Here is an 8162-nt window from a genome sequence, read left to right on the forward strand (position 1 = left end):
CACAGCTTAATGAGCAAGAACTCAGGTACCTCCCTCACCCCCAAGTCAGAGAGCAGAATTGCCACAGTCCTCAGACTAGCTGTACCCTGATGCGCTGTTCTGAGTGAGCCCATGGAGAGTCGCTGGGGCTCTGAGAACACTAGGTAGGCCGTGCACATTTCAAACACACCAAGATCCACCTCATATAATAATCCCAGTTTCTAGTCACCCTGATACAGTGGAATTCATCCATCTTAATAAAAAGTCTTTTATTCAAGTGACATGCTTTGTCCGCCATCACTTGAGCTTGCTTGGGATCCTTGAGGAACCTCGAGACTCCTGTGTTCTTTATTCTTCCTGTTTTTCCTCTCTCTCTCTCTCTCTCTCTCTCTCTCTTCCCCTCTTCACTATCTCTATCTCTCTATCTCTCTGTCTCTCTGTCTCTCTGTCTCTATGTCTCCCTGACTCTATCTATCTATCTATCTATCTATCTATCTATCTATCTATCTATCTATCTATCTATCTCATTATCTTAGTTCTGGAGAATGAGTATATGGTTGGCCAAGCTTACTTTTAGGTGGATAAAACTTCTTGTTCCACATTTCCTCATGAGAGAGGGCCACCTTTGGCCACAGGACCCCTCCACTCCCTGATGTCTCCAGTGTAGCTGGGTGAAAGAAGGCTCTGCTGCAGAACTCAAGGGCGGCTCAAGGAGAACACTTCTTTAACATGGCTAGGAGAAAAGCAAACCCAAGAGTTAACTTACACACTTTTTCTCCTTCATCCATGTGTTGTTATGTTGTTTTGGGGGTGCTGTTTGTTTTTGTGGTTATTATTATTGCATTGGTTGTGATTGAATCTAGGGCCTCATGCATGCTAGGCAGATGTTCTACCACTGAACTGTATCCCCAACCTTTGGTTTTACCTTCTATAGTTTTAGTTACTGCTGGATAATTATTAAATTATTAGCGATATTAATTATTTGGACAAAACTCTGCATAATAATATACTCTTAAACATTAAGGATTCAAAATAATTCATATTATTGATTATATCATACCATGATGATTACTTATTTTGTTATTAGTTATTATTTTTCACCTCTTATTGTGCCTACCTTATCAATTAAACCTTATTACAGTTGTAAATATACAGGAAAAACATCCTATGCAGTGTTTGGTATTATTAGACCACCAATGGGGGTCATGAAATATATCCCCTGTAGATAAGGGGACAATCATATTAATATAATGAATATGTAATCCATAAAACTTAGGTTTCGTATATTGACTTTCAAGATTCATTTGGTAAGAATAGCCCAGATAAACACAACGGATGACTCTTGAAGCCAATTTTGAATTCCAAACCTCTACTGCATGGAATTTTCCACCATAAACCACATAAGGAAAACTGCCTGAGTTAAGGATTAAAGCCCATTCACGCTTAGTCACCGTGGTAATTCCTTCCTGCTTCTAAGTGGCAACTACATTTCCAATCAGGTGCCAAAATCCCAAGATTTGCCACGAGCAAAGGTTGTATGTTTGAGTGCGAAGGTTAAGAAGCCATTTTAGTCACTCAAAGACAGGATTCTAAAAGCCTGTTTACCAGCACATCATTCAACCTGAGCCTCAGTTTAACTGAGTGGGAGCTCAGCACACAGACCCGCAAAAAGAGCTGCAAGGAGACCATTGTCTAGATCTGGTTGTAGTCTGAACAGTTATTGATTGATGACAGGGAGCATTACATGTCTGTCTGTCTGTCTGTCTGTCTGCCTGCCTGCCTGCCTGCCTGCCTGCCTGCCTGCCTGGCTGACTGGCTGGCTCTCTCTCTGTCTGTCTCTCTGTGTGTCTGTATGTCTCTCTGTCTGTATGTATGTGTGTCTATGTGTGTGTGTGTGTCTGTGTGTGTGTCTGTGTGTCTCTGCATGTCTGTGTGAATGTGTTTGTCTGTGTGTCTGTGTGTCTCTCTCTCTGTGTCTGTGTGTATGTGTCTGTGTATCTCTCTGTGTGTCTGTATGTATGTGTTTGTCTGTGTGTCTGTGTGTCTCTCTCTCTGTGTCTGTGTGTATGTGTCTGTGTATCTCTCTGTGTGTGTCTGTATGTATGTGTCTGTGTGTGTCCATGTGTCTTTCTCTGTGTGTCTGTGTGTATCTGTGTGTGTATCTGTGTGTGTATATGTCTGTGTGTCTGTATCTCTCCGTGTGTCTGTGTGTATGTGTGTATGTGTCTGTGTGTCTCTCTCTCTTGTCTGTGTGTATGTGTGTATGTCTGCATCTGTATATTTGTGTGTCTGTGTCTCTCCGTGTGTATGTGTCTGTGTGTGTGTGTGTGTCTGCATCTGTGTGTTTGTGTGTCTGTGTGTGCCTCTCTGTATGTGTGTATGTGTATGTCTGTGTCTGGTTGCCTGTGATTGTAGAACAAAGAACAGCTTACAAGAATTGCTTCTCTCCTTCCTCTGTGTGGATGCATGGCATTGAACTCAGGTAGTCAGGTTTGGTGGCAGAGTACCTTTAACTGCTTAGCCATTTGGCAGTAGTCTACTTTTTTTTTTATTATTGTTTATAACTTTCATTATGAGATTTTCATACAAATGTACTTTTGTGCCTTGATCATATGCATGTCTAAATACAGATCCTTCACAGGAGAATAACATGGTATTTCTGTTCTCTTTCCCCTGACCCCTAACCTCTTTGGCCCCTCCTTCTTAGAGCTCTCTGCTACCCAGCTCAGTCCTCCTTCCACTTGCATCTTCTCTCTATCTCTCTAGACTCACCAGGGAGTCTGTCTTACTTCACTTAACCTGTCTGCAGCTCTGTCCACTTTCCCACCTCTTTCCAGCTTATAGAACTCCACTGTGTACATACACGTTTCTGTATCTGTTGGCGTATGTCTAGGCTGGTTTCACATTATGACTCCATAAACATGGACGTTTCCTTTACATCATCCAAAGAAGCAAGGTTCCTGATCTAGTCCAGGTGGTATTGTTCCATCCACAGGGTGCTTACATCTCCCTACTCCCCAAAAAGACAGGGAAGAGGTGCGTCTAAGTAGACTTTCTGTCTCTGTAACAGAATTCTGCAGCACGGATAACCTCTGAGTAATGGACATTTGTCTGGCTCGCAGTTTCAAAGGCTGGGAGTCCCAGAGCACAGCACTGGCTTTGGTTGCCTCATAACATGGCAAGGAAGTGACACACAGGGATGGAAAGATTGGAGCTGAGCCCTTTATCGGGGTCCACTGACATCATGGCCAAACCCATTTGGCTAAAATTGCACAAATCTATTAGTGAGGGTGGAGCCCTTACGACCTAGTCCCTTCTTAAGGGTCCCACCTCATAATACTGTCATAACAGCAACCAAATGTCAGCCCGAGGAGAGCATAAGGCAGATAAGAAGCCTACCAAAGGGTACTTAAGGTGACCCAACAAGGCTGTGAAGGAAGACAGAGCCAGCTACTGATGCTGGGCATTCTAATTCTTCCTTTATGAGTGTACAGTCACGGGAAACTCACTGGAAGACTCTCAGCCATCAGGAAGAGGCATATTAAATTGAAAAAAATAAGAGAAAATGACCCTAGCAGGAGAACGTAATGGAGAAAACTAAGTAGCTCTTGGAAAACAATCCAACTAGTGTCTCCCGCGAGATTTAAAAGATGATTAAAAGTTGCAATACACCCTTCCATTAGAATGTATTAGCAAGCAAAAAATGGATGGTAATGATGAATTCTCATAGATTTGAAATATTATTGCTAAAAAAATTAAAACAAAATTGATAAGTGGCAAAGTGGACCCTGCAGGAAACCAAACGAATACATGCATTACCTCATGTCTCAGACAAAGTATAACCACGGCAGTGCTATGATAGGATCACATGATGGGATCATATCCAGTGTGTTAGGTAACATGGGTTGAAATCATAGCCCATTTCTCTTTGGCTATTGAACTTGTGCCGCATCAGGCATTCTTTCTAGGGTCCCATGCTAGTAGCTGATTTCCTCATTGGTAACGTGATTTAAGATTGCCATCAGTATCAAACACTGCTTTAGCATTTGCAAAACTTCTGAGTGTCTGGCACAAAACTCTCACATTTGTAGTTTCAGGACAAAAAGCAATGGAAACATCTAGAAAAGGTGTCAGGGAAACAGCACCCCCAGAGCTTCTGTGCTGCTTCCTAAACCTAGGAGAAGCCAGGGCTACACAGGCTCAAAGCGATACCCCAGCAAAGCAACAGAGCTACAAAGTAGCGCAAAGGGAGTGGCTAGGAAGATGGAAGGCTTTCCCCTTTGTATGTGCCTCACAAGAGAACCCCTTGCTCTTCACAGCAGCTCACAGTCATTTATTTGTCCCTGTCTCTTAAGACTCTCCTTTTATTTTGTTCTGCTGAGGTTTTGTAGATATTTTAGGGAGGCACTCTGAGTCTGCTTGGTGGAGACTTGCTATAGGCAGGTAGCCTTGTTATTGGCATCTAACAGTGAAAAGATACAGATGAGTTTAGGTGGCCCAACACCTCCCACAATCCTCCTCATTCTATCTCTCCAGCATTCATTTCTCTATTACCATGCAGTAAGTTGTATTCATTCGTTCAGTTAACAGTGCTACGTGCAGGTTGAGGCCAGGGCATAGCACATAGGAGGCATTCTGCTACTGACCTGCATCTCCAGTCTACATGGTGGGAATCAGGACTGACAAGAGACTTGGGCACTTAGATACCACTTTTGGCTACTTTGATCAAAGCCTTAGCGGCAACTCAGTGGTCTCTCTTTTTTTTTTTTTTTTTTTTTTTTTTTCTTTTTTTTTCTACTCTTGCCTCTGTCTGCTCTGGGACTTTCCCAGGCACACTGCATGCTGAAGCCCTTAGCAGCCCTCTGTCAATCCTCACCTCCTTTTCTCCTACTTTGTCACTTGGCTTTACTCTTCGGGCAATTTCCTTTACAAGTCTGCCTCCTGCCCTCACTGCCTCTGAGGCACAGATCCTCTCTGCTCTCAGGACTTCCCGCTAAGCCATTGGGCCATCTGCAGATGGCCTCTCCCAGCCCCCAAACCTGGGACAGCTGCTTTTCAACTCCAGTGTGTCAAGGAAAGTCCCTCTTGTTAAAAGGCAGACCTCACAGTAGCCCCCAAGAAGTGAGCAACTCTGGCAGGTCCTGAGAGCTGCTGGCATTTGACAAGCCTTCTAGGAGACTCTGATGCAATTTACCTTTAAGAAACACTGACCTAGGAAGGAAGTAACAATTAGGTAAGGCTCTTTCTTTCTGCCAATTCTTCATCTTTGAATGCTTCTGATTTTATTTTCCTTCCTTCCTTCCTTCCTTCCTTCCTTCCTTCCTTCCTTCCTTCCTTTCTTCCTTCCTTCCTTCCTTCCTTCCAACTTAATGGACCACACTGAGCGCATGTTCAAGGTTCTAGTCTTTTCACTATCCTTGTGTCTCTTCCTCCTCCTCTTCCCCTTCCTCCTCTTTCTCCCCTCCTTCTCTTTCTCCCCCTCCTCCCTTTCCTCCTCCCTCTCCTCCCTTTCCCTGCCTCATTGTTCTTCCTCTCTCCCTCCCTCTCCTTCACCCTCCTTCCCTCCTCCCTCCTCCCTCTTCCCTCTACCCTCCTTCCTTCTCCCTCTTCCCTCTTCCCTCTTCCCTCTTCCCTCTTCCCTCCTCCCTCCTCCCTCCTCCCTCCTCCCTCCTCCCTCCTCCCTCCTCCCTCCTCCCTCCTCCCTCCTCCCTCCTCCCTCCTCCCTCCTCCCTCTTTCCCTGGCATCTCAGGCCTTGAGGAGCATTACACATATCTGACATTCCTTATTTCTAGAACAGATAGGAAGGAGTCTGACTTGTGCTGGACAGAGTGTCCCCTGAGGTTTGGACACGTAGGCTACAGAGCACAGAAGAGTGGAGAGCCAGGAAACCCCAAAGCAAGCACAGCTGGAATCTGTAAAGTGCGCCCTCCCTCTTTGATTCAGAGAGAAACAAGCAAACAGCTGACCTGTTGCTCCAGCTGTTAGTCTCTGCTGTCTGAAATGTATGATAAATGCAGTTCTAAAAGCTGACAGTGTGCTGTCTACTTTCTCCTTCACCAAATTTTACTAAGTTGGTATCTTTCAAAAGACCTTCCCCACATAGACCTTCCGCCTTAATTATTCTGTGTGATATTAGAGTTGTGTGAGTAGATGAAGGCATTTTTTCTGAACCTGGAGCTTCAGAAGTGGGGAGACAGGCAAAGACCATTTTATTCACAACAGAAATTCCAAAAAACATATTTAGAAGTTTATTGCTTTTTATTGTAATCTATGGCTACTAAAAAGTTGCATATTAATTGAAATTTGTAATTTATATGTAGTTATATGTAAATGAAAGTATACCCAAACTGTATCTCCAGAGTCTATAATTTGAAGAAACCCTAGTATAATTTTTGAACATTAATGTATTTTGTTTGCTATACAACTGTTCATCTTACTGTGTCTCATTTTCTAAGTTAAGGTTGAAAAAAAAAAAAAAAAAACCCTGGGGTTAGGGAGGGGCACTGCCTGTGATCCTAGCACTGGGAGGTGGAGGCAGGAAGACCAGGAGTTCAAAATAAGCCTTGGCCATATAGCAAGTTCAAGGCCAGCCTAGGCTATATGATACCCTGTATAAAATAATAATTATAAAATAATAACAAAAAGACAGGGAAAATCAAGTTGCCTTAAAGTTGAAGCATTTCTCTTGATGAGTGTTTCGTTTAAAAAATTGAAAAAGTACAAATTCCCTAAACATACTTCCACTGAGTAAGAAAACTCACATAACATGTAAGCCAAAACTGATAAGCATCTAAGCTTATTTAAAAACAAAGACCAAAAACATTGTGGATAGCAAATTGGAAAAAAAAAAAAAAACCCTCTAGTTTTTCTAGAATCTTCTCTGATCCCTAGGCTTCATGACCCTTTCATTTGAAAACACACACACACACACACACACACACACACACGCACACACACACACGCACACACACACACACACGCACACACACACACACACACACACGCACGCACACACACACACACACACACGCACACACACACACGCACGCGCACACACACACACACACACGCACACACACACGCACGCACACACACACACACGCACACACACACACACACGCACGCGCACGCGCACGCACACGCACACACACACGCGCACACACACACACGCGCACACACACACACACGCACACACACGCACAATCACTGGTTGCAAAACAAATTCCATTTTATTTACATGTGTTCACTGAGACCTGTTTGATCTGCTGAACTTAAATAATTTGTAGACAGCTGGCTTCCTTAGATATGGGGAGTAAGGGGTTCCCCACTAAGAATCATCTTCGAGGGACCGCCTGGAAGCCTGGGCTTCTCATCGCTGTCCAGCAGGTACACCATGCTGAAGCCGGCAGCCCTGGAACCTCCACAGCCCGCCAAGAGGCTTCGCAGAAGAAACGCCCATTTCCTTCTTATTCTCCCTTGCTTTTAGAACAGCTTTAAGGATAGCCACCCACACCCCTCATCTGTACAAAACCAATCATGTTAGGTCGAGAATCGTAGGGTGGGGGAGGGGAAATTGTGGCTGTGAGCAGATGAAGAGCCAAGGAGAGAAAGGCCCAACTGCAGAACAGCTTCAGTATGCCCGTCCCAAGTCTGATAAACATCTCTATAATATTAAACACTGGCTGGAAGTACTTTTACATAAGGAAAAGAGAAGACCTTTTCATGCTTTTCAAAGGTGAGCACAAGATCAAAGAAGCCAAGATGGAAGTTTCTTGACTGGAATTCCATCAGCACAGATGGAAAACTCATTTAAAAATAAAAATAAATATACTCACAAATAAAAATAAGCCTCTAGGTTTTAAGACTTCTGGCCTGTGTTAGACGGAACATCAGGAGCCAATTAAATTGCTCTCCCCTTTTTTGTTTATTCTAAATGATACGGTCTTTCCCCTCCTCTGATTAGACCAGCATTGCATCCGCTGTGGTAAGGGTCCGTTCCTTCACTTGCTTCAAACCCTTTTTTCCTAGCGCAGAAGTTGGAAAAACCTTAAAAGTCTGCACTGTATCACCTGAGGAAAAGCCAACTAAATGTTCACTTTATGTCTTATAATATTTTCTTTTGCCCCCAAAAGACACTGGCAGCTGGGGAGTGTCTGGGTCCGTTTGTCTGTGAACCGTGGTG

This window comes from Mus musculus, chromosome 4 (assembly GCF_000001635.26).
Source record: "Mus musculus strain C57BL/6J chromosome 4, GRCm38.p6 C57BL/6J".
NCBI lineage: Eukaryota > Metazoa > Chordata > Mammalia > Rodentia > Muridae > Mus > Mus musculus.